Source organism: Acipenser ruthenus, chromosome 10 (assembly GCF_902713425.1).
Source record: "Acipenser ruthenus chromosome 10, fAciRut3.2 maternal haplotype, whole genome shotgun sequence".
Classification (NCBI taxonomy): Eukaryota; Metazoa; Chordata; class Actinopteri; order Acipenseriformes; family Acipenseridae; genus Acipenser; species Acipenser ruthenus.
This window is the reverse complement of record NC_081198.1, coordinates 23,165,790-23,192,054: the sequence shown is the minus strand read 5'-3', so window position 1 is coordinate 23,192,054 and position 26,265 is coordinate 23,165,790. Positions and strand designations below refer to the sequence as shown.

The 26,265-nt window shown below is 48.9% G+C and overlaps 7 non-coding genes and 5 pseudogenes across 7 annotated transcripts; all 12 read left to right on the top strand.

The window, feature by feature from the left end:
• Positions 1 to 212: 212 nt before the first annotated feature.
• LOC131738413 (U2 spliceosomal RNA) lies at positions 213 to 382 on the top strand (annotated as a pseudogene).
• Positions 383 to 986: 604 nt separating this feature from the next.
• LOC131738517 (U2 spliceosomal RNA) lies at positions 987 to 1,102 on the top strand (annotated as a pseudogene).
• Positions 1,103 to 6,451: 5,349 nt separating this feature from the next.
• LOC131738408 (U2 spliceosomal RNA) lies at positions 6,452 to 6,621 on the top strand (annotated as a pseudogene).
• Positions 6,622 to 7,218: 597 nt separating this feature from the next.
• On the top strand, positions 7,219 to 7,409 carry LOC131739160 (U2 spliceosomal RNA). Its single transcript, XR_009330327.1, has one exon. It is a non-coding gene; the product is annotated as a U2 spliceosomal RNA (small nuclear RNA).
• Positions 7,410 to 8,019: 610 nt separating this feature from the next.
• LOC131739159 (U2 spliceosomal RNA) lies at positions 8,020 to 8,210 on the top strand. The gene has a single exon (XR_009330326.1). It is a non-coding gene; the product is annotated as a U2 spliceosomal RNA (small nuclear RNA).
• Positions 8,211 to 8,820: 610 nt separating this feature from the next.
• Positions 8,821 to 9,011, top strand: LOC131739158 (U2 spliceosomal RNA). Its single transcript, XR_009330325.1, has one exon. It is a non-coding gene; the product is annotated as a U2 spliceosomal RNA (small nuclear RNA).
• Positions 9,012 to 9,617: 606 nt separating this feature from the next.
• Positions 9,618 to 9,808, top strand: LOC131739157 (U2 spliceosomal RNA). The gene has a single exon (XR_009330324.1). It is a non-coding gene; the product is annotated as a U2 spliceosomal RNA (small nuclear RNA).
• Positions 9,809 to 10,393: 585 nt separating this feature from the next.
• On the top strand, positions 10,394 to 10,584 carry LOC131739156 (U2 spliceosomal RNA). The gene has a single exon (XR_009330323.1). It is a non-coding gene; the product is annotated as a U2 spliceosomal RNA (small nuclear RNA).
• Positions 10,585 to 11,184: 600 nt separating this feature from the next.
• LOC131738313 (U2 spliceosomal RNA) lies at positions 11,185 to 11,375 on the top strand. Its single transcript, XR_009329877.1, has one exon. It is a non-coding gene; the product is annotated as a U2 spliceosomal RNA (small nuclear RNA).
• A 598-nt stretch (positions 11,376 to 11,973) lies between these two features.
• On the top strand, positions 11,974 to 12,158 carry LOC131738375 (U2 spliceosomal RNA). The gene has a single exon (XR_009329936.1). It is a non-coding gene; the product is annotated as a U2 spliceosomal RNA (small nuclear RNA).
• A 6,278-nt stretch (positions 12,159 to 18,436) lies between these two features.
• Positions 18,437 to 18,569, top strand: LOC131738849 (U2 spliceosomal RNA; annotated as a pseudogene).
• Positions 18,570 to 25,611: 7,042 nt separating this feature from the next.
• LOC131738699 (U2 spliceosomal RNA) lies at positions 25,612 to 25,766 on the top strand (annotated as a pseudogene).
• The last annotated feature ends 499 nt before the right edge of the window (positions 25,767 to 26,265 follow it).

Below are 26,265 nucleotides of genomic sequence, written 5' to 3'. Positions count from 1 at the left end.
CCAGTCACTTTTAAAGCAGCACAGGTTTTTTTCATGTTGATTTTAATCTGTGTCTGTTTTAACCATGTACAAAGCACAATTGTCTTGGTGTTTTTAAATGTATTTTAAATGCTTTTAAAACAAAATGTATGTCTGTATGCATGAATGTCATCTTTAAAAGAAATGTAAAATGAATGAAAAAAACGAATGGGTGTAAATGTAAAAAATGTAAAATCTCAATAAAAGAGTATCTGTTCTTATCAGTTTAATATCTGATAAGTCCCCTATCAGGGGACCATATATTAAATTGATTTTTGGAATCGGGAGATGGAACAGGGGCTTGCTCCGTCCACTCCACGCATCGGCCCGGTATTGCAGTACCTCCGGGAACGGTGCACACCTTTCTCTAACGTTGGTCAAAGTCAGATCTGGATCTCTCCTGTGAGCATTTTGTCTACCCCTGCTGGAGGGAGAGTGCCAGTGTTGATGCAAGTTTTCCCGCCGTTTTACTTCTTTTTTTTTTTCTTTCTCTCTCTCTTTCTTTCTTTCTCTCTTTCTTTCTCTCTTTCTCTCTTTCTTTCTCTCTTTCTTTCTTGCTGTCTTTCTTTCTTTTATTCACATGTGGTGATGATGTAGACAGCTGCAGTTTGTTTCCTGGGAGCATGCAGCTAACCAGACAAGTGTGGTGGAACATGTCCCTATGCCAGGACCTTCTTAGCAAGCCAGCCAGCCAGCGAGGCACAGTTGTAGTTACCCAAGGCACCTTGCACAGCATAGCAGCTTGGCATGACTATTTGTAAGACGCACTCCGCCAGTTTATGTTTTGTTTTTGGTGTTATGTGTGTGTTTTTGCTTTGTTTTGTTTTCTCCTGCTTAAATTGCACATTTCCCCTCTGGAAGCAGCAGCCCGTTTTTTTGGGGTCTGCTTGTGCTTGAAATTTTGCACCTACCTTTGAATCCCCCTGTGCCGTCCGGGCTGGGGGGCCCCGGGCAAGGGCCAAGTCGCCATCGCTTCTCGGCCTTTTGGCTAAGATCAAGTGTAGTATCTGTTCTTATCAGTTTAATATCTGATACGTCCCCTATCAGGGGACCATATATTAAATTGATAGGCAGTGCAATTTGTGTGGAAAGAAGGGGCACCTGTTTAAGGACTGCCCCTCTTCCTATGCCAACATGGCCAGAGCCAGCAAGGCAAACATGAACAAGCCTAGGCCTGAGCAGGAAGAGGGAGCAAGTAACAAAGATCAGTCCACATCACCACCAACAGTATCCAAGACCCAGACTCCAGCACCACCATCATCACCAGCACCCCCTCACCCCCCCGCCCCCGAGACATGTCCCGTTTTACGAGGACCCCTTCCCCCAGCCCAGAGAGAGAGTACAACAGCCACTCCACTAGCTCCTCCAGTAGCTCCTCTGATGCAGAACACGAGTCAGGGAGGGAGCCCGGACCCAGCAGCGGCCCCCCCCTGAGTAGGGCCCTCTCAGCGCCAGCACTCCCCCTCGGCTCTCGTTATGACGCCATAAGGATTGAGTCCGTGGGGGAGGAAAGCAAAAGCGACAGTGAAAGTGAGAGTGAGAAGGAGGGGAAGGGAGTGAAGAACCAGCAGAGGGTGGGGAAAAGAAAGGGTAGAGACGAGGGGGGGAAAAGAAAGAAGATCAGGATCAAAGACAGCAAGTTGCAAGTGGCCCCCATAGATCCAAAACCAGCTAATGTCCACACAAAGTCCCCAGTCTTGCCCTCGCAGGCAGAGACGGAGGCGAGTGGGACGGCTACACTGCCGCCTAGTGGGCAGGTAGCAGCCAGCCAGGGCATCCCCAGCCAGCCTTCCCAGTCGTTGGCACAAACCCTAGCACACCTCGCAGAAGAGGTGTTCACTAATGCACCGAGGGAGAGGTCGGGGTCAACACCTTCCCTGACCAGCAGTACCTCTGTAGCAATGACCCTCTTCAAGCGAAGGGCCTCCCTTCAAAGCATCCTTGACCCCCTCCCTTGTATGGGCAAAACCAGGGGCCCCCTAGAGGTCCTCCTAGATACAGCACTGGAGGACATGGGAATACCCCTGGACGCGGTAAGCCAGAAGTCTGCTAACAGCTCCAATTCAACAGACGGTAACAGCCAAAGAATGCTGTCTGTCATAACCCCCCCCCCAGGACAAAGCTGACCCACACGTTCCGAGGGGCCCTGAGCAAGTTCCACCAGACTTACCTTGTGGGGAGTTGAATAGCCCCAACAACTCCACGTACTGTGCATATAAAGACGGTGCCTTCTTGGACGAGGCAGCAGTGAGTACCTTCTCAGGGGTGATGGGAGTTGCAAATAAGCCCAAGCCCCCTCGAAGCAAGCGTAGAGCTAAGAGTAGGAAGAGTGTCCCGACCTCCCAATCATAGTCGCTATGGGGTGGACGCAGCGACTCCTTTTCTTGTTAGCTACCCTGATGGCCCTGATATGTGTGTCTGTTAATGTCAGGAGCATCAGGGAGACACAAAAAAGATTTGATGTACTAAACTATCTAGCTAACTTGAAAGCAGATCTCATCTTTCTGCAGGAGTGTGGTATTTCGTCGAGCCCTGATTATAGGGACCTGAAGGAGAGTTGGACCCTGGGGGACTCCTTCTGGTCGGGCTCCAACATAGCCAGAGCCGACGGAGTAGGTATCCTGTTTAAAAACCCATTTATTACCTCCCGCAGCAGCAGGGAGGTAGAACCTGGTAGAATTCTGAGCGTGGATGTGACATACAACAACACTCCCCTCAGACTGGTCAATGTCTACGCACCCACTAACCAAAACGAAAGAGTTCAATTTTTTCCACAGCTGCGTCCACTCCTGCTGGGGAACGTACCCGTCATCGTGTCAGGTGACTTCAATTGTGCTCTGAGGGACGTAGACCGGAGCAGGCCACGCAACGACCGCTCTAGTAGAGTTTTGTCCTCCGTAATATCTGATTTCTCCCTGTGTGATGCAGGTAAGGACCTGGTGCCTCCCTTTACCTGGGTGAGCTCATCTGGGACCTCCTTCTCCCGTATAGATCTTGTCCTGCATACCAGCTCCCTTACGAAGACGGCAGTAGACACCCAGGCCGTCTTCTTCTCTGACCATAGGCTCCTGCAGGTAACATTGCAGGTCCCTCAGACCTCCCAGATGGGGTCAGGGGTTTGGAAATTAAACACCTCCTTACTCGATGACCCCTCCATAGCTGCAGCCTATAAGAGCAGGCTTGTTGAGTGGACCACTTTGCGTGACCTATTCAACTCCCCTATAGAGTGGTGGGAGATGGTCAAAATCAGAACTAAGGGTTATTTCATAGCAGCAGGCAAGAGGAAAGCAAAAGAAAGGAGGGCCAAATATAAACACCTGAATGCTGCCCTCCAGCATCTGAGCCTGCTTCAGCTTCGGGGGTTCCCTGTAAGCGACGAGATAGCCCAGACCAAGCTAGATCTTTCAGTGCTTTGTAGGGAGGAACAACGAAAGGTCATGCACAATGCAAAAGTGCAAAAAATGGAGGAAGACGAAAAGTGTACTCGCTTCTTCTTCCAGAAAACGAGGGAGAAGCGGCACTTGATGTCCTCCATGCTCGACAGCAGGGGGAGGATAGTAGAGGATAGTGAGGGAGTGAAAAAAGTGGTAGAGAACTTCTATAGGGACCTATATAACATCAAAGCTACAGATGACACCCTGATAGAGTGGTTCCTGAGCCAGTTGGAGCCTGACTCAGTGCGGGACGACGAGGAGGAGGAGAAGGACCCAGAACTCACGCTGGAGGAGCTCACCCAGGCGGTTAAGACCATGAACACCGGTAAGACGCCAGGTCCAGATGGCATCCCGGGTGAGTATTACCATCTTTTTTGGGACATGCTAAAAGTCCATTTAGCGGAGGTCTACAGAGCGGTCTACAGGGAGAAGCGGTTGGGCCCTTCTATGCGGGAGAGTGTAATTACTCTCCTTCATAAGAAAGGGGAAGTTAAAGATCTACGGAATTGGCGCCCAATCAGCCTCCTTTGCGTGGATTACAAGATACTAGCCAAAGCTCTGATGCTCCGGCTACAAGTACACCTCCCTTTGGTCATTGGCCCCGACCAGGCTTGTGGCGTCCCAGGGAGGTCCATCACGGATATTTTAATGTTAACAAGGGACATTCTGGCTTATTCTAGAGAACGGAACCATCCCCTCTGCCTGTTCAACCTTGACCAGGAGAAGGCGTTCGATAGGGTAAGCCATGAATATATGTACAAAGTGATGGACCAGATGAAATTCGCTCCTGGACTTAGGGAGTGGGTTAAAACCATATATACAAACATTAGTACCCGAGTCTTGGTGAACAGGCACCTGACTGGTAAAATATCTATCCAGTCAGGGGTCAGACAGGGTTGCCCACTATCCCCACTGCTATATGTCGTGTGCATTGAACCCCTCCTGCAGGGAATTCGTAGGGATACCAATATAACTGGTTTCCAGCTGCCTGGATCCAACGGGGTCCAGGTCAAAACAACAGCATATATGGACGATGTGTCACTCATTTGCACCAACACATCGTCGGTACCTCGGATTAGTAATATCCTTGAGAAGTACTGCACGGCGACCGGGGCAGTGATTAATAAGTCCAAGAGCGAAGTCTACGTGTCTAAAAATTGGCAGGTAGATAGGGAACTGTCGGACATGTACCCTGTCAAAAAGGACAAAATCAAGATTCTGGGCCTCATTTTCGAGAACAATAGCTCGGGGGCCCAGAGCTGGACGGCGGCCATTAACCAGGTCCGTAAAAAGATTGGCGGATGGAGCACAAGATCCTTAACAATGACGGGTAGAGTATTAATAACCAAGTCTATACTGTTCCCCATCCTCTCTTATGTAGGAAAAATCTTTCCCCCAGACAGGACCACCAAAAAAGTGGTGGACCGCATTATCCACCGCTTTATCTGGGGCAGCAAGATGGAAAGGGTAAAGCGAGCCACCCTGAGTAAAGCCGACAAGAAGGGAGGTAAGGGGGTCCCGGACGTTGTGCAGCTCACCCGAGTGCAGGGGCTCACGCAAACTATCAAGAACATCCAGGCCCTGGACAGGAAGGTATGTTACATGAATCGTTTCTATTTTGCCACCTGTCTCAGGGCCTTGGGCCTCTGCACTATTGATAACACCGTGCCGTACTCCTGGGACCCCCCATTGTATTATAGAACCTTAAGGGACACTATATATAAATTGGGCTTAGATAAAGCAAAATTGGCCTCCTGGGAATACAAGGCTGTAACTAAATATCTTGCCGGTTCCCAGGAAATTGAAAAAGTAGCTACTTTCTCCCTCACCCAAAGCCAAAAAATCTGGGAGAATGTGTCTCACAGCTGCCTCAGTAATGTCCAGAAGGATATAGCATGGAACACCGTCCACAGTGCACTCCCCACTCGAGCGTTCATGTTCAGGAGGGGACTAGCCCAAGTAGAAACATGCCCCTATGCAAAGTGCCGCAAGAGAGAAACACCAGCCCATATCTTCTGGGAGTGTGATGTGGCTGGCAGTGTCTGGCCTCTGTCTCTGTCTTCCTAAACAGGTTTGCTGACACGGCCAAGATGACCGCTGAGACTGTGCTCTATGGGCCTGCGGGAGGAATCGATACCAGCACAGCTAAGTGCGTTTGGCGTGTCATCAATGTTGTCAAGCAGATCCTGTGGGAAGGCCGTAACGTCTGTGTCTATCACAAGCAGGAGCTAGACACTATCACCACGACCAGAAGGGCACAAACTCTTATCAAGGACTTTGTAATTCTGGACATCCGGACCCTCGGGAAGGACAAGGCCTGCACGGAGTGGAGGATCGCCGGACTTCAGGACGTGAAGATGGAATAAAGGAAAAAACTGGAACCGCTAGCTCCTAGGAGCGGGACTACGGGGCACCGCTAAGCCTTTTATTTATTTTGTCATGCCAGCATTCCGCCCTTTTTAGCTGGCATGACCGTTTTTTCAACGGTGCCCTGGTTTTATGTAGTCTTTTTGTTTCAGTTTTATGGACTTTTATTTGATTTACGTTGAATGTTTAATTTGATTTTGTTTTGTTTTGTTTTATGTATCTTTAAGATTTTTAATGTAAACTATTAAAAGTTACATTTTAAGTGTTTTAAAATTTTAGAATTTTAACTCACTGTTCTATACACTGTCCCTTTTCCCCTGTCCCTGTTTTAGATCTAGTTTTATGTTCACTTTTGAACTTTTTTAGAGAGCACTCCCCGGCCCTCACAAACACTGGTTTTTTATAGATGGTTCTTTTTTTCCAGTCACTTTTAAAGCAGCACAGGTTTTTTTCATGTTGATTTTAATCTGTGTCTGTTTTAACCATGTACAAAGCACAATTGTCTTGGTGTTTTTAAATGTATTTTAAATGCTTTTAAAACAAAATGTATGTCTGTATGCATGAATGTCATCTTTAAAAGAAATGTAAAATGAATGAAAAAAACGAATGGGTGTAAATGTAAAAAATGTAAAATCTCAATAAAAGAGTATCTGTTCTTATCAGTTTAATATCTGATAAGTCCCCTATCAGGGGACCATATATTAAATTGATTTTTGGAATCGGGAGATGGAACAGGGGCTTGCTCCGTCCACTCCACGCATCGGCCCGGTATTGCAGTACCTCCGGGAACGGTGCACACCTTTCTCTAACGTTGGTCAAAGTCAGATCTGGATCTCTCCTGTGAGCATTTTGTCTACCCCTGCTGGAGGGAGAGTGCCAGTGTTGATGCAAGTTTTCCCGCCGTTTTACTTCTTTTTTTTCTTTCTCTCTTTCTTTCTTTCTCTCTTTCTTTCTCTCTTTCTCTCTTTCTTTCTCTCTTTCTTTCTTGCTGTCTTTCTTTCTTTTATTCACATGTGGTGATGATGTAGACAGCAGCAGTTTGTTTCCTGGGAGCATGCAGCTAACCAGACAAGTGTGGTGGAACATGTCCCTATGCCAGGACCTTCTTAGCAAGCCAGCCAGCCAGCGAGGCACAGTTGTAGTTACCCAAGGCACCTTGCACAGCATAGCAGCTTGGCATGACTATTTGTAAGACGCACTCCGCCAGTTTATGTTTTGTTTTTGGTGTTATGTGTGTGTTTTTGCTTTGTTTTGTTTTCTCCTGCTTAAATTGCACATTTCCCCTCTGGAAGCAGCAGCCCGTTTTTTTGGGGTCTGCTTGTGCTTGAAATTTTGCACCTACCTTTGAATCCCCCTGTGCCGTCCGGGCTGGGGGGCCCCGGGCAAGGGCCAAGTCGCCATCGCTTCTCGGCCTTTTGGCTAAGATCAAGTGTAGTATCTGTTCTTATCAGTTTAATATCTGATACGTCCCCTATCAGGGGACCATATATTAAATTGATTTTTGGAATCGGGAGATGGAACAGGGGCTTGCTCCGTCCACTCCACGCATCGGCCCGGTATTGCAGTACCTCCGGGAACGGTGCACACCTTTCTCTAACGTTGGTCAAAGTCAGATCTGGATCTCTCATGTGAGCATTTTGTCTACCCCTGCTGGAGGGAGAGTGCCAGTGTTGATGCAAGTTTTCCCGCCGTTTTATTTCTTTTTTTTTCTTTCTCTCTTTCTTTCTTTCTCTCTTTCTTTCTCTCTTTCTTTCTCTCTTTCTCTCTTTCTTTCTCTCTTTCTTTCTTGCTGTCTTTCTTTCTTTTATTCACATGTGGTGATGATGTAGACAGCAGCAGGTTGTTTCCTGGGAGCATGCAGCTAACCAGACAAGTGTGGTGGAACATGTCCCTATGCCAGGACGTTCTTAGCAAGCCAGCCAGCCAGCGAGGCACAGTTGTAGTTACCCAAGGCACCTTGCACAGCATAGCAGCTTGGCATGACTATTTGTAAGACGCACTCCGCCAGTTTATGTTTTGTTTTTGGTGTTATGTGTGTGTTTTTGCTTTGTTTTGTTTTCTCCTGCTTAAATTGCACATTTCCCCTCTGGAAGCAGCAGCCCGTTTTTTTGGGGTCTGCTTGTGCTTGAAATTTTGCACCTACCTTTGAATCCCCCTGTGCCGTCCGGGCTGGGGGGCCCCGGGCAAGGGCCAAGTCGCCATCGCTTCTCGGCCTTTTGGCTAAGATCAAGTGTAGTATCTGTTCTTATCAGTTTAATATCTGATACGTCCCCTATCAGGGGACCATATATTAAATTGATTTTTGGAATCGGGAGATGGAACAGGGGCTTGCTCCGTCCACTCCACGCATCGGCCCGGTATTGCAGTACCTCCGGGAACGGTGCACACCTTTCTCTAACGTTGGTCAAAGTCAGATCTGGATCTCTCATGTGAGCATTTTGTCTACCCCTGCTGGAGGGAGAGTGCCAGTGTTGATGCAAGTTTTCCCGCCGTTTTATTTCTTTTTTTTTCTTTCTCTCTTTCTTTCTTTCTCTCTTTCTTTCTCTCTTTCTTTCTCTCTTTCTCTCTTTCTTTCTCTCTTTCTTTCTTGCTGTCTTTCTTTCTTTTATTCACATGTGGTGATGATGTAGACAGCAGCAGGTTGTTTCCTGGGAGCATGCAGCTAACCAGACAAGTGTGGTGGAACATGTCCCTATGCCAGGACCTTCTTAGCAAGCCAGCCAGCCAGCGAGGCACAGTTGTAGTTACCCAAGGCACCTTGCACAGCATAGCAGCTTGGCATGACTATTTGTAAGACGCACTCCGCCAGTTTATGTTTTGTTTTTGGTGTTATGTGTGTGTTTTTGCTTTGTTTTGTTTTCTCCTGCTTAAATTGCACATTTCCCCTCTGGAAGCAGCAGCCCGTTTTTTTGGGGTCTGCTTGTGCTTGAAATTTTGCACCCACCTTTGAATCCCCCTGTGCCGTCCGGGCTGGGGGGCCCCGGGCAAGGGCCAAGTCGCCATCGCTTCTCGGCCTTTTGGCTAAGATCAAGTGTAGTATCTGTTCTTATCAGTTTAATATCTGATACGTCCCCTATCAGGGGACCATATATTAAATTGATTTTTGGAATCGGGAGATGGAACAGGGGCTTGCTCCGTCCACTCCACGCATCGGCCCGGTATTGCAGTACCTCCGGGAACGGTGCACACCTTTCTCTAACGTTGGTCAAAGTCAGATCTGGATCTCTCCTGTGAGCATTTTGTCTACCCCTGCTGGAGGGAGAGTGCCAGTGTTGATGCAAGTTTTCCCGCCGTTTTACTTCTTTTTTTTTCTTTCTCTCTTTCTTTCTTTCTTTCTTTCTCTCTTTCTTTCTCTCTTTCTCTCTTTCTTTCTCTCTTTCTTTCTTGCTGTCTTTCTTTCTTTTATTCACATGTGGTGATGATGTAGACAGCAGCAGGTTGTTTCCTGGGAGCATGCAGCTAACCAGACAAGTGTGGTGGAACATGTCCCTATGCCAGGACCTTCTTAGCAAGCCAGCCAGCCAGCGAGGCACAGTTGTAGTTACCCAAGGCACCTTGCACAGCATAGCAGCTTGGCATGACTATTTGTAAGACGCACTCCGCCAGTTTATGTTTTGTTTTTGGTGTTATGTGTGTGTTTTTGCTTTGTTTTGTTTTCTCCTGCTTAAATTGCACATTTCCCCTCTGGAAGCAGCAGCCCGTTTTTTTGGGGTCTGCTTGTGCTTGAAATTTTGCACCCACCTTTGAATCCCCCTGTGCCGTCCGGGCTGGGGGGCCCCGGGCAAGGGCCAAGTCGCCATCGCTTCTCGGCCTTTTGGCTAAGATCAAGTGTAGTATCTGTTCTTATCAGTTTAATATCTGATACGTCCCCTATCAGGGGACCATATATTAAATTGATTTTTGGAATCGGGAGATGGAACAGGGGCTTGCTCCGTCCACTCCACGCATCGGCCCGGTATTGCAGTACCTCCGGGAACGGTGCACACCTTTCTCTAACGTTGGTCAAAGTCAGATCTGGATCTCTCCTGTGAGCATTTTGTCTACCCCTGCTGGAGGGAGAGTGCCAGTGTTGATGCAAGTTTTCCCGCCGTTTTACTTCTTTTTTTTTTCTTTCTCTCTTTCTTTCTTTCTCTCTTTCTCTCTTTCTTTCTCTCTTTCTTTCTTGCTGTCTTTCTTTCTTTTATTCACATGTGGTGATGATGTAGACAGCAGCAGGTTGTTTCCTGGGAGCATGCAGCTAACCAGACAAGTGTGGTGGAACATGTCCCTATGCCAGGACCTTCTTAGCAAGCCAGCCAGCCAGCGAGGCACAGTTGTAGTTACCCAAGGCACCTTGCACAGCATAGCAGCTTGGCATGACTATTTGTAAGACGCACTCCGCCAGTTTATGTTTTGTTTTTGGTGTTATGTGTGTGTTTTTGCTGTTTTGTTTCCTCCTGCTTAAATTGCACATTTCCCCTCTGGAAGCAGCAGCCCGTTTTTTGGGGGTCTGCTTGTGCTTGGAATTTTGCACCCACCTTTGAATCCCCCTGTGCCGTCCGGGCTGGGGGGCCCCGGGCAAGGGCCAAGTCGCCATCGCTTCTCGGCCTTTTGGCTAAGATCAAGTGTAGTATCTGTTCTTATCAGTTTAATATCTGATACGTCCCCTATCAGGGGACCATATATTAAATTGATTTTTGGAATCGGGAGATGGAACAGGGGCTTGCTCCGTCCACTCCACGCATCGGCCCGGTATTGCAGTACCTCCGGGAACGGTGCACACCTTTCTCTAACGTTGGTCAAAGTCAGATCTGGATCTCTCCTGTGAGCATTTTGTCTACCCCTGCTGGAGGGAGAGTGCCAGTGTTGATGCAAGTTTTCCCGCCGTTTTACTTCTTTCTTTCTCTCTTTCTTTCTTTCTTTCTTTCTCTCTTTCTTTCTCTCTTTCTCTCTTTCTTTCTCTCTTTCTTTCTTGCTGTCTTTCTTTCTTTTATTCACATGTGGTGATGATGTAGACAGCAGCAGGTTGTTTCCTGGGAGCATGCAGCTAACCAGACAAGTGTGGTGGAACATGTCCCTATGCCAGGACCGTCTTAGCAAGCCAGCCAGCCAGCGAGGCACAGTTGTAGTTACCCAAGGCACCTTGCACAGCATAGCAGCTTGGCATGGCTATTTGTAAGACGCACTCCGCCAGTTTATGTTTTGTTTTTGGTGTTATGTGTGTGTTTTTGCTTTGTTTTGTTTTCTCCTGCTTAAATTGCACATTTCCCCTCTGGAAGCAGCAGCCCGTTTTTTTGGGGTCTGCTTGTGCTTGAAATTTTGCACCCACCTTTGAATCCCCCTGTGCCGTCCGGGCTGGGGGGCCCCGGGCAAGGGCCAAGTCGCCATCGCTTCTCGGCCTTTTTGCTAAGATCAAGTGTAGTATCTGTTCTTATCAGTTTAATATCTGATACGTCCCCTATCAGGGGACCATATATTAAATTGATTTTTGGAATCGGGAGATGGAACAGGGGCTTGCTCCGTCCACTCCACGCATCGGCCCGGTATTGCAGTACCTCCGGGAACGGTGCACACCTTTCTCTAACGTTGGTCAAAGTCAGATCTGGATCTCTCCTGTTAGCATTTTGTCTACCCCTGCTGGAGGGAGAGTGCCAGTGTTGATGCAAGTTTTCCCGCCGTTTTACTTCTTTTTTTTTCTTTCTCTCTTTCTTTCTTTCTCTCTTTCTTTCTCTCTTTCTCTCTTTCTTTCTCTCTTTCTTTCTTGCTGTCTTTCTTTCTTTTATTCACATGTGGTGATGATGTAGACAGCAGCAGGTTGTTTCCTGGGAGCATGCAGCTAACCAGACAAGTGTGGTGGAACATGTCCCTATGCCAGGACCTTCTTAGCAAGCCAGCCAGCCAGCGAGGCACAGTTGTAGTTACCCAAGGCACCTTGCACAGCATAGCAGCTTGGCATGACTATTTGTAAGACGCACTCCGCCAGTTTATGTTTTGTTTTTGGTGTTATGTGTGTGTTTTTGCTTTGTTTTGTTTTCTCCTGCTTAAATTGCACATTTCCCCTCTGGAAGCAGCAGCCCGTTTTTTGGGGGTCTGCTTGTGCTTGGAATTTTGCACCCACCTTTGAATCCCCCTGTGCCATCCGGGCTGGGGGGCCCCGGGCAAGGGCCAAGTCGCCATCGCTTCTCGGCCTTTTGGCTAAGATCAAGTGTAGTATCTGTTCTTATCAGTTTAATATCTGATACGTCCCCTATCAGGGGACCATATATTAAATTGATTTTTGGAATCGAGAGATGGAACAGGGGCTTGCTCCGTCCACTCCACGCATCGGCCCGGTATTGCCATCTGGGAGGAGCAGAGGGCGGCCCCGGACCCCGAGGAGGCGTCACAGCCACGATTCTTCCTACGTGGTCTCGGTGCCAAGCAGCGCCCCCTACTCCGCCAGGGAAGGACACCGTTCACCTGGGGAGGGGGTCCCTCTTGCGAGGCGACCATCTCCTCAGGGACTAAAGTAATAGTTCCTTCAACTGCCCAGATTTGCTGCTTACGTTGTTTCTTTTCCGTAGAGAGAGACAACCCGGACGTCCAGAGGCTTCTCCCACCCCAATCGGAGGAGCCAGCTGAAGGATGGCGTTCCGGCCAACCCAGGAGACTAGGAGGCACAATGCGGTGCGCTTCACAAGGACCCAGCAAGAGGAAACGGAACCAGGACTGACGAGACTGGAGTTCAGCCGGACCATTCTTCAGAGGGGTATGGGTTTTTCCCCTTCTGACTTGAATTGTTTGGTGAAATTGCCAGGGCTTAAGGAAGTGTTTGAGGTCAGTTTTAGGAACCCCCAAAAGTTACAAGAAATGTGGTCCTTTTGGGGGGAGAATAAATATCTCGCTCCATACAAAGAATTTTGTGTGGATGCACTGACAGACAGAGAAATGAAAGTTGTTACTGTCCAATTTTTCAATGAGGCTGTTAGCGACTATGATATTACAACATGGCTTAACCGCTATGGGAGGGTGTCATCAGAAGGGAGGAAAATTACAGATGAAGATGGGGTTTGGACAGGAGCCAGAAAGTGGCTGGTACGCCTTAATGTTGATCCATCGGGCATTGGAGGCGTCCGCCACATTCCAAACTCCATAGTGTTAGGGCCCAACAGAGGGCTGGTATTCTATAATGGGATGCCAAAACTCTGCAGGAAATGTGGGGAATTAGGACACCTGGCGGCCGCGTGTACTGTAGTCAAGTGCAGGAACTGCGGCGCCCCCCACGAGACCAGCCACTGCAGAGAAGAGAGGCAGTGCAATTTGTGTGGAAAGAAGGGGCACCTGTTTAAGGACTGCCCCTCTTCCTATGCCAACATGGCCAGAGCCAGCAAGGCAAACACAAACAAGCCTAGGCCTGAGCAGGAAGAGGGAGCAAGTAACAAAGATCAGTCCACATCACCACCAACAGTATCCAAGACCCAGACTCCAGCACCACCATCATCACCAGCACCCCCCTCACCCCCCCGCCCCCGAGACATGTCCCGTTTTACGAGGACCCCTTCCCCCAGCCCAGAGAGAGAGTACAACAGCCACTCCACTAGCTCCTCCAGTAGCTCCTCTGATGCAGAACACGAGGCAGGGAGGGAGCCCGGACCCAGCAGCGGCCCCCCCCTGAGTAGGGCCCTCTCAGCGCCAGCACTCCCCCTCGGCTCTCGTTATGACGCCATAAGGATTGAGTCCGTGGGGGAGGAAAGCGAAAGCGACAGTGAAAGTGAGAGTGAGAAGGAGGGGAAGGGAGTGAAGAACCAGCAGAGGGTGGGGAAAAGAAAGGGTAGAGACGAGGGGGGGAAAAGAAAGAAGATCAGGATCAAAGACAGCAAGTTGCAGGTGGCCCCCATAGATCCAAAACCAGCTAATGTCCACACAAAGTCCCCAGTCTTGCCCTCGCAGGCAGAGACGGAGGCGAGTGGGACGGCTACACTGCCGCCTAGTGGGCAGGTAGCAGCCAGCCAGGGCATCCCCAGCCAGCCTTCCCAGTCGTTGGCACAAACCCTAGCACACCTCGCAGAAGAGGTGTTCACTAATGCACCGAGGGAGAGGTCGGGGTCAACACCTTCCCTGACCAGCAGTACCTCGGTAGCAATGACCCTCTTCAAGCGAAGGGCCTCCCTTCAAAGCATCCTTGACCCCCTCCCTTGTATGGGCAAAACCAGGGGCCCCCTAGAGGTCCTCCTAGATACAGCACTGGAGGACATGGGAATACCCCTGGACGCGGTAAGCCAGAAGTCTGCTAACAGCCCCAATTCAACAGACGGTAACAGCCAAAGAATGCTGTCTGTCATAACCCCCCCCCAGGACAAAGCTGACCCACACGTTCCGAGGGGCCCTGAGCAAGTTCCACCAGACTTACCTTGTGGGGAGTTGAATAGCCCCAACAACTCCACGTACTGTGCATATAAAGACGGTGCCTTCTTGGACGAGGCAGCAGTGAGTACCTTCTCAGGGGTGATGGGAGTTGCAAATAAGCCCAAGCCCCCTCGAAGCAAGCGTAGAGCTAAGAGTAGGAAGAGTGTCCCGACCTCCCAATCATAGTCGCTATGGGGTGGACGCAGCGACTCCTTTTCTTGTTAGCTACCCTGATGGCCCTGATATGTGTGTCTGTTAATGTCAGGAGCATCAGGGAGACACAAAAAAGATTTGATGTACTAAACTATCTAGCTAACTTGAAAGCAGATCTCATCTTTCTGCAGGAGTGTGGTATTTCGTCGAGCCCTGATTATAGGGACCTGAAGGAGAGTTGGACCCTGGGGGACTCCTTCTGGTCGGGCTCCAACATAGCCAGAGCCGACGGAGTAGGTATCCTGTTTAAAAACCCATTTATTACCTCCCGCAGCAGCAGGGAGGTAGAACCTGGTAGAATTCTGAGCGTGGATGTGACATACAACAACACTCCCCTCAGACTGGTCAATGTCTACGCACCCACTAACCAAAACGAAAGAGTTCAATTTTTTCCACAGCTGCGTCCACTCCTGCTGGGGAACGTACCCGTCATCGTGTCAGGTGACTTCAATTGTGCTCTGAGGGACGTAGACCGGAGCAGGCCACGCAACGACCGCTCTAGTAGAGTTTTGTCCTCCGTAATATTTGATTTCTCCCTGTGTGATGCAGGTAAGGACCTGGTGCCTCCCTTTACCTGGGTGAGCTCATCTGGGACCTCCTTCTCCCGTATAGATCTCGTCCTGCATACCAGCTCCCTTACGAAGACGGCAGTAGACACCCAGGCCGTCTTCTTCTCCGACCATAGGCTCCTGCAGGTAACATTGCAGGTCCCTCAGACCTCCCAGATGGGGTCAGGGGTCTGGAAATTAAACACCTCCTTACTCGATGACCCCTCCATAGCTGCAGCCTATAAGAGCAGGCTTGTTGAGTGGACCACTTTGCGTGACCTATTCAACTCCCCTATAGAGTGGTGGGAGATGGTCAAAATGAGAACTAAGGGTTATTTCATAGCAGCAGGCAAGAGGAAAGCAAAAGAAAGGAGGGCCAAATATAAATACCTGAATGCTGCCCTCCAGCGTCTGAGCCTGCTTCAGCTTCGGGGGTTCCCTGTAAGCGACGAGATAGCCCAGACCAAGCTAGATCTTTCAGTGCTTTGTAGGGAGGAACAACGAAAGGTCATGCACAATGCAAAAGTGCAAAAAATGGAGGAAGACGAAAAGTGTACTCGCTTCTTCTTCCAGAAAACGAGGGAGAAGCGGCACTTGATGTCCTCCATGCTCGACAGCAGGGGGAGGATAGTAGAGGATAGTGAGGGAGTGAAAAAAGTGGTAGAGAACTTCTATAGGGACCTGTATAACATCAAAGCTACAGATGACACCCTGATAGAGTGGTTCCTGAGCCAGTTGGAGCCTGACTCAGTGCGGGACGAGGAGGAGGAGGAGAAGGACCCAGAACTCACGCTGGAGGAGCTCACCCAGGCGGTTAAGACCATGAACACCGGTAAGACGCCAGGTCCAGATGGCATCCCGGGTGAGTATTACCATCTTTTTTGGGACACGCTAAAAGTCCATTTAGCGGAGGTCTACAGAGCGGTCTACAGGGAGAAGCGGTTGGGCCCTTCTATGCGGGAGAGTGTAATTACTCTCCTTCATAAGAAAGGGGAAGTTAAAGATCTACGGAATTGGCGCCCAATCAGCCTCCTTTGCGTGGATTACAAGATACTAGCCAAAGCTCTGATGCTCCGGCTACAAGTACACCTCCCTTTGGTCATTGGCCCTGACCAGGCTTGTGGCGTCCCAGGGAGGTCCATCACGGATATTTTAATGTTAACAAGGGACATTCTGGCTTATTCTAGAGAACGGAACCATCCCCTCTGCCTGTTCAACCTTGACCAGGAGAAGGCGTTCGATAGGGTAAGCCATGAATATATGTACAAAGTGATGGACCAGATGAAATTCGCTCCTGGACTTAGGGAGTGGGTTAAAACCATATATACAAACATTAGTACCCGAGTCTTGGTGAACAGGCACCTGACTGGTAAAATATCTATCCAGTCAGGGGTCAGACAGGGTTGCCCACTATCCCCACTGCTATATGTCGTGTGCATTGAACCCCTCCTGCAGGCAATTCGTAGGGATACCAGTATAACTGGTTTCCAGCTGCCTGGATCCAACGGGGTCCAGGTCAAAACAACAGCATATATGGACGATGTGTCACTCATTTGCACCAACACATCGTCGGTACCTCGGATTAGTAATATCCTTGAGAAGTACTGCACGGCGACTGGGGCAGTGATTAATAAGTCCAAGAGCGAAGTCTACGTGTCTAAAAATTGGCAGGTAGATAGGGAACTGTCGGACATGTACCCTGTCAAAAAGGACAAAATCAAGATTCTGGGCCTCATTTTCGAGAACAATAGCTCGGGGGCCCAGAGCTGGACGGCGGCCATTAACCAGGTCCGTAAAAAGATTGGCGGATGGAGCACAAGATCCTTAACAATGACGGGTAGAGTATTAATAACCAAGTCTATACTGTTCCCCATCCTCTCTTATGTAGGAAAAATCTTTCCCCCAGACAGGACCACCAAAAAAGTGGTGGACCGCATTATCCACCGCTTTATCTGGGGCAGCAAGATGGAGAGGGTAAAGCGAGCCACCCTGAGTAAAGCCGACAAGAAGGGAGGTAAGGGGGTCCCGGACGTTGTGCAGCTCACCCGAGTGCAGGGGCTCACGCAAACTATCAAGAACATCCAGGCCCTGGACAGGAAGGTATGTTACATGAATCGTTTCTATTTTGCCACCTGTCTCAGGGCCTTGGGCCTCTGCACTATTGATAACACCGTGCCGTACTCCTGGGACCCCCCATTGTATTATAGAACCTTAAGGGACACTATATATAAATTGGGCTTAGATAAAGCAAAATTGGCCTCCTGGGAATACAAGGCTGTAACTAAATATCTTGCCGGTTCCCAGGAAATTGAAAAAGTAGCTACTTTCTCCCTCACCCAAAGCCAAAAAATCTGGGAGAATGTGTCTCACAGCTGCCTCAGTAATGTCCAGAAGGATATAGCATGGAACACCGTCCACAGTGCACTCCCCACTCGAGCGTTCATGTTCAGGAGGGGACTAGCCCAAGTAGAAACATGCCCCTATGCAAAGTGCCGCAAGAGAGAAACACCAGCCCATATCTTCTGGGAGTGTGATGTGGCTGGCAGTGTCTGGCTCTCTGTCTCTGTCTTCCTAAACAGGTTTGCTGACACGGCCAAGATGACCGCTGAGACTGTGCTCTATGGGCCTGCGGGAGGAATCACTACCAGCACAGCTAAGTGCGTTTGGCGTGTCATCAATGTTGTCAAGCAGATCCTGTGGGAAGGCCGTAACGTCTGTGTCTATCACAAGCAGGAGCTAGACACTATCACCACGACCAGAAGGGCACAAACTCTTATCAAGGACTTTGTAATTCTGGACATCCGGACCCTCGGGAAGGACAAGGCCTGCGCGGAGTGGAGGATCGCCGGACTTCAGGACGTGAAGATGGAATAAGGGAAAAAACTGGAACCGCTAGCTCCTAGGAGCGGGACTACGGGGCACCGCTAAGCCTTTTATTTATTTTGTCATGCCAGCATTCCGCCCTTTTTAGCTGGCATGACCGTTTTTCAACGGTGCCCTGGTTTTATGTAGTCTTTTTGTTTCAGTTTTATGGACCTTTGATTTAATTTGAATGTTTTATTTGATTTTGTTTTGTTTTGTTTTATGTATCTTTAAGATTTTTAATGTAAACTATTAAAAGTTACATTTTAAGTGTTTTAAAATTTTAGAATTTTAACTCACTGTTTATACACTGTCCCTTTTCCCCTGTCCCTGTTTTAGATCTAGGTTTATGTTCACTTTTTTAGAGAGCACTCCCCGGCCCTCACAAGCACTGGTTTTTTATAGATGGTTCTTTTTTTCCAGTCACTTTTAAAACAGCACAGGTTTTTTTCATGTTGATTTTAATCTGTGTCTGTTTTAACCATGTACAAAGCACAATTGTCTTGGTGTTTTTAAATGTATTTTAAATGCTTTTAAAACAAAATGTATGTCTGTATGCATGAATGTCATCTTTAAAAGAAATGTAAAATGAATGAAAAAACGAATGGGTGTAAATGTAAAAAATGTAAAATCTCAATAAAAGAGTATCAGGGGACCATATATTAAATTGATTTTTGGAATCGGGAGATGGAACAGGGGCTTGCTCCGTCCACTCCACGCATCGGCCCGGTATTGCAGTACCTCCGGGAACGGTGCACACCTTTCTCTAACGTTGGTCAAAGTCAGATCTGGATCTCTCCTGTGAGCATTTTGTCTACCCCTGCTGGAGGGAGAGTGCCAGTGTTGATGCAAGTTTTCCCGCCGTTTTACTTCTTTTATTTTTCTTTCTCTCTTTCTCTCTTTCTTTCTTTCTCTTTCTTTCTCTCTTTCTTTCTTGCTGTCTTTCTTTCTTTTATTCACATGTGGTGATGATGTAGACAGCAGCAGTTTGTTTCCTGGGAGCATGCAGCTAACCAGACAAGTGTGGTGGAACATGTCCCTATGCCAGGTCCTTCTTAGCCAGCCATATACTCTGGCTTCTCTTCAGTTCGAATAAATCTTTCTAAGACTAAGGCTTAGAGGGTAGTGGCATTGCCCGCTCCCTCCGAGGGTCTGTGAGAGGTTTGTTCGGGTGAGGAGGAACAGAATTTTTTTTATTTTTGACTGGCTTTCTTCAGCTCGGCAACTTTTTGGAAGACTAATGCTCAGTCTGGTTTTGGCTTGCCCAATCCAGGCCGAGGGTCTTTCAAGATTTTGTTGACTGTTGAGAGCAGTTTTTTCTTTTTCAGGCGGTTCCCGTTTTTTTCTTTTTCAGGCGGTTCCGGCTTTTCCAGACGTTCCTGGAGTTAGAGAGAAGGAGGACCTACCATCCAGACGACCTTTGAGGACCCTTTGATGACCTAGACGACCTCATCCCCAGCCCTTGATTGTAATCGAGATCCAGACCGAGAGAGCAGCAGGCGCCCAGCAGAGGGCGCCATCTGGGAGGAGCAGAGGGCGGCCCCGGACCCCGAGGAGGCATCACAGCCACGATTCTTCCTACGTGGTCTCGGTGCCAAGCAGCACCCCCTACTCCGCCAGGGAAGGACACCGTTCACCTGGGGAGGGGGTCCCTCTTGCGAGGCGACCATCTCCTCAGGGACTAAAGTAATAGTTCCTTCAACTGCCCAGATTTGCTGCTTACGTTGTCTCTTTTCCGTAGAGAGAGACAACCCGGACGTCCAGAGGCTTCTCCCACCCCAATCGGAGGAGCCAGCTGAAGGATGGCGTTCCGGCCAACCCAGGAAACCAGGAGGCACAATGCGGTGCGCTTCACAAGAAACAAGCAAGATGAAACGGAACCAGGACTGACGAGACTGGAGTTCAGCCGGACCATTCTTCAGAGGGGTATGGGTTTTTCCCCTTCTGACTTGAATTGTTTGGTGAAATTGCCAGGGCTTAAGGAAGTGTTTGAGGTCAGTTTTAGGAACCCCCAAAAGTTACAAGAAATGTGGTCCTTTTGGGGGGAGAATAAATATCTCGCTCCATACAAAGAATTTTGTGTGGATGCACTGACAGACAGAGAAATGAAAGTTGTTACTGTCCAATTTTTCAATGAGGCTGTTAGCGACTATGATATTACAACATGGCTTAACCGCTATGGGAGGGTGTCATCAGAAGGGAGGAAAATTACAGACGAAGATGGGGTTTGGACAGGAGCCAGAAAGTGGCTGGTACGCCTTAATGTTGATCCATCGGGCATTGGAGGCGTCCGCCACATTCCAAACTCCATAGTGTTAGGGCCCAACAGAGGGCTGGTATTCTATAATGGGATGCCAAAACTCTGCAGGAAATGTGGGGAATTAGGACACCTGGCGGCCGCATGTACTGTAGTCAAGTGCAGGAACTGCGGCGCCCCCCACGAGACCAGCCACTGCAGAGAAGAGAGGCAGTGCAATTTGTGTGGAAAGAAGGGGCACCTGTTTAAGGACTGCCCCTCTTCCTATGCCAACATGGCCAGAGCCAGCAAGGCAAATACGAACAAGCCTAGGCCTGAGCAGGAAGAGGGAACAAATAACAAAGATCAGTCCACATCACCACCAACAGTATCCAAAACCCAGACTCCAGCACCACCATCATCACCAGCACCCCCCTCACCCCCCCGCCCCCGAGACATGTCCCGTTTTACGAGGACCCCTTCCCCCAGCCCAGAGAGAGAGTACAACAGCTACTCCACTAGCTCCTCCAGTAGCTCCTCTGATACAGAACACGAGGCAGGGAGGGAGCCCGGACCCAGCAGCGCCCCCCCCCTGAGTAGGGCCCTCTCAGCGCCAGCACTCCCCCTCGGCTCTCGTTATGACGCCATAAGGATTGAGTCCGTGGGGGAGGAAAGCGAAAGCGACAGTGAAAGTGAGAGTGAAAAGGAGGGGAAGGGAATGAAGAACCAGCAGAGGGTGGGGAAAAGAAAGGGTAGAGACGATGGGGGGAAAAGAAAGAAGATCAAGATCAAAGACAGCAAGTTGCAGGTGGCCCCCATAGATCCAAAACCAGATAATGTCCACACAAAGTCCCCAGTCTTGCCCTCGCAGGCAGAGACGGAGGCGAGTGGGACGGCTACACTGCCGTCTAGTGGGCAGGTAGCAGCCAGCCAGGGCATCCCCAGCCAGCCTTCCCAGTCGTTGGCACAAACCCTAGCACACCTCGCAGAAGAGGTGTTCACTAATGCACCGAGGGAGAGGTCGGGGTCAACACCTTCCCTGACCAGCAGTACCTCGGTAGCAATGACCCTCTTCAAGCGAAGGGCCTCCCTTCAAAGCATCCTTGACCCCCTCCCTTGTATGGGCAAAACCAGGGGCCCCCTAGAGGTCCTCCTAGATACAGCACTGGAGGACATGGGAATACCCCTGGACGCGGTAAGCCAGAAGTCTGCTAACAGCTCCAATTCAGCAGACGGTAACAGCCAAAGAATGCTGTCTGTCATAACCCCCCCCCAGGACAAAGCTAACCCACACGTTCCGAGGGGCCCTGAGCAAGTTCCACCAGACTTACCTTGTGGGGAGTTGAATAGCCCAAACAACTCCACGTACTGTGCATATAAAGATGGTGCCTTCTTGGACGAGGCAGCAGTGAGTACCTTCTCAGGGGTGATGGGAGTTGCAAATAAGCCCAAGCCCCCTCGAAGCAAGCGTAGAGCTAAGAGTAGGAAGAGTGTCCCGACCTCCCAATCATAGTCGCTATGGGGTGGACGCAGCGACTCCTTTTCTTGTTAGCTACCCTGATGGCCCTGATATGTGTGTCTGTTAATGTCAGGAGCATCAGGGAGACACAAAAAAGATTTGATGTACTAAACTATCTAGCTAACTTGAAAGCAGATCTCATCTTTCTGCAGGAGTGTGGTATTTCGTCGAGCCATGATTATAGGGACCTGAAGGAGAGTTGGACCCTGGGGGACTCCTTCTGGTCGGGCTCCAACATAGCCAGAGCCGACGGATTAGGTATCCTGTTTAAAAACCCTTTTATTACCTCCCGCAGCAGCAGGGAGGTAGAACCTGGTAGAATTCTGAGCGTGGATGTGACATACAACAACACTCCCCTCAGACTGGTCAATGTCTACGCACCCACTAACCAAAACGAAAGAGTTCAATTTTTTCCACAGCTGCGTCCACTCCTGCTGGGGAACGTACCCGTCATCGTGTCAGGTGACTTCAATTGTGCTCTGAGGGACGTAGACCGGAGCAGGCCACGCAACGACCGCTCTAGTAGAGTTTTGTCCTCCGTAATATCTGATTTCTCCCTGTGTGATGCAGGTAAGGACCTGGTGCCTCCCTTTACCTGGGTGAGCTCATCTGGGACCTCCTTCTCCCGTATAGATCTCGTCCTGCATACCAGCTCCCTTACGAAGACGGCAGTAGACACCCAGGCCGTCTTCTTCTCTGACCATAGGCTCCTGCAGGTAACATTGCAGGTCCCTCAGACCTCCCAGATGGGGTCAGGGGTCTGGAAATTAAACACCTCCTTACTCGATGACCCCTCCATAGCTGCAGCCTATAAGAGCAGGCTTGTTGAGTGGACCACTTTGCGTGACCTATTCAACTCCCCTATAGAGTGGTGGGAGATGGTCAAAATGAGAACTAAGGGTTATTTCATAGCAGCAGGCAAGAGGAAAGCAAAAGAAAGGAGAGCCAAATATAAATACCTGAATGCTGCCCTCCAGCGTCTGAGCCTGCTTCAGCTTCGGGGGTTCCCTGTAAGCGACGAGATAGCCCAGACCAAGCTAGATCTTTCAGTGCTTTGTAGGGAGGAACAACGAAAGGTCATGCACAATGCAAAAGTGCAAAAAATGGAGGAAGACGAAAAGTGTACTCGCTTCTTCTTCCAGAAAACGAGGGAGAAGCGGCACTTGATGTCCTCCATGCTCGACAGCAGGGGGAGGATAGTAGAGGATAGTGAGGGAGTGAAAAAAGTGGTAGAGAACTTCTATAGGGACCTGTATAACATCAAAGCTACAGATGACACCCTGATAGAGTGGTTCCTGAGCCAGTTGGAGCCTGACTCAGTGCGGGACGACGAGGAGGAGGAGAAGGACCCAGAACTCACGCTGGAGGAGCTCACCCAGGCGGTTAAGACCATGAACACCGGTAAGACGCCAGGTCCAGATGGCATCCCGGGTGAGTATTACCATCTTTTTTGGGACACGCTAAAAGTCCATTTAGCGGAGGTCTACAGAGCGGTCTACAGGGAGAAGCGGTTGGGCCCTTCTATGCGGGAGAGTGTAATTACTCTCCTTCATAAGAAAGGGGAAGTTAAAGATCTACGGAATTGGCGCCCAATCAGCCTCCTTTGCGTGGATTACAAGATACTAGCCAAAGCTCTGATGCTCCGGCTACAAGTACACCTCCCTTTGGTCATTGGCCCCGACCAGGCTTGTGGCATCCCAGGGAGGTCCATCACGGGTATTTTAATGTTAACAAGGGACATTCTGGCTTATTCTAGAGAACGGAACCATCCCCTCTGCCTGTTCAACCTTGACCAGGAGAAGGCGTTCGATAGGGTAAGCCATGAATATATGTACAAAGTGATGGACCAGATGAAATTCGCTCCTGGACTTAGGGAGTGGGTTAAAACCATATATACAAACATTAGTACCCGAGTCTTGGTGAACAGGCACCTGACTGGTAAAATATCTATCCAGTCAGGGGTCAGACAGGGTTGCCCACTATCCCCACTGCTATATGTCGTGTGCATTGAACCCCTCCTGCAGGCAATTCGTAGGGATACCAATATAACTGGTTTCCAGCTGCCTGGATCCAACGGGGTCCAGGTCAAAACAACAGCATATATGGACGATGTGTCACTCATTTGCACCAACACATCGTCGGTACCTTGGATTAGTAATATCCTTGAGAAGTACTGCACGGCGACCGGGGCAGTGATTAATAAGTCCAAGAGCGAAGTCTACGTGTCTAAAAATTGGCAGGTAGATAGGGAACTGTCGGACATGTACCCTGTCAAAAAGGACAAAATCAAGATTCTGGGCCTCATTTTCGAGAACAATAGCTCGGGGGCCCAGAGCTGGACGGCGGCCATTAACCAGGTCCATAAAAAGATTGGCGGATGGAGCACAAGATCCTTAACAATGACGGGTAGAGTATTAATAACCAAGTCTATACTGTTCCCCATCCTCTCTTATGTAGGAAAAATCTTTCCCCCAGACAGGACCACCAAAAAAGTGGTGGACCGCATTATCCACCGCTTTATCTGGGGCAGCAAGATGGAGAGGGTAAAACGAGCCACTCTGAGTAAAGCCGACAAGAAGGGAGGTAAGGGGGTCCCGGACGTTGTGCAGCTCACCCGAGTGCAGGGGCTCACGCAAACTATCAAGAACATCCAGGCCCTGGACAGGAAGGTATGTTACATGAATCGTTTCTATTTTGCCACCTGTCTCAGGGCCTTGGGCCTCTGCACTATTGATAACACCGTGCCGTACTCCTGGGACCCCCCATTGTATTATAGAACCTTAAGGGACACTATATATAAATTGGGCTTAGATAAAGCAAAATTGGCCTCCTGGGAATACAAGGCTGTAACTAAATATCTTGCCGGTTCCCAGGAAATTGAAAAAGTAGCTACTTTCTCCCTCACCCAAAGCCAAAAAATCTGGGAGAATGTGTCTCACAGCTGCCTCAGTAATGTCCAGAAGGATATAGCATGGAACACCGTCCACAGTGCACTCCCCACTCGAGCGTTCATGTTCAGGAGGGGACTAGCCCAAGTAGAAACATGCCCCTATGCAAAGTGCCGCAAGAGAGAAACACCAGCCCATATCTTCTGGGAGTGTGATGTGGCTGGCAGTGTCTGGCTCTCTGTCTCTGTCTTCCTAAACAGGTTTGCTGACACGGCCAAGATGACCGCTGAGACTGTGCTCTATGGGCCTGCGGGAGGAATCACTACCAGCACAGCTAAGTGCGTTTGGCGTGTCATCAATGTTGTCAAGCAGATCCTGTGGGAAGGCCGTAACGTCTGTGTCTATCACAAGCAGGAGCTAGACACTATCACCACGACCAGAAGGGCACAAACTCTTATCAAGGACTTTGTAATTCTGGACATCCGGACCCTCGGGAAGGACAAGGCCTGCGCGGAGTGGAGGATCGCCGGACTTCAGGACGTGAAGATGGAATAAAGGAAAAAACTGGAACCGCTAGCTCCTAGGAGCGGGACTACGGGGCACCGCTAAGCCTTTTATTTATTTTGTCATGCCAGCATTCCGCCCTTTTTAACGGTGCCCTGGTTTTATGTAGTCTTTTTGTTTCAGTTTTATGGACCTTTGATTTAATTTGAATGTTTTATTTGATTTTGTTTTGTTTTGTTTTATGTATCTTTAAGATTTTTAATGTAAACTATTAAAAGTTACATTTTAAGTGTTTTAAAATTTTAGAATTTTAACTCACTGTTCTATACACTGTCCCTTTTCCCCTGTCCCTGTTTTAGATCTAGTTTTATGTTCACTTTTGAACTTTTTTAGAGAGCACTCCCCGGCCCTCACAAGCACTGGTTTTTTATAGATGGTTCTTTTTTTCCAGTCACTTTTAAAACAGCACAGGTTTTTTTCATGTTGATTTTAATCTGTGTCTGTTTTAACCATGTACAAAGCACAATTGTCTTGGTGTTTTTAAATGTATTTTAAATGCTTTTAAAACAAAATGTATGTCTGTATGCATGAATGTCATCTTTAAAAGAAATGTAAAATGAATGAAAAAACGAATGGGTGTAAATGTAAAAAATGTAAAATCTCAATAAAAGAGTATTAATATCTGATACGTCCCCTATCAGGGGACCATATATTAAATTGATTTTTGGAATCGGGAGATGGAACAGGGGCTTGCTCCGTCCACTCCACGCATCGGCCCGGTATTGCAGTACCTCCGGGAACGGTGCACACCTTTCTCTAACGTTGGTCAAAGTCAGATCTGGATCTCTCCTGTGAGCATTTTGTCTACCCCTGCTGGAGGGAGAGTGCCAGTGTTGATGCAAGTTTTCCCGCCGTTTTACTACTTTTTTTTTTCTTTCTCTCTTTCTTTCTTTCTCTCTTTCTTTCTCTCTTTCTCTCTTTCTTTCTCTCTTTCTTTCTTGCTGTCTTTCTTTCTTTTATTCACATGTGGTGATGATGTAGACAGCAGCAGGTTGTTTCCTGGGAGCATGCAGCTAACCAGACAAGTGTGGTGGAACATGTCCCTATGCCAGGACCTTCTTAGCAAGCCAGCCAGCCAGCGAGGCACAGTTGTAGTTACCAAAGGCACCTTGCACAGCATAGCAGCTTGGCATGACTATTTGTAAGACGCACTCCGCCAGTTTATGTTTTGTTTTTGGTGTTATGTGTGTGTTTTTGCTTTGTTTTGTTTTCTCCTGCTTAAATTGCACATTTCCCCTCTGGAAGCAGCAGC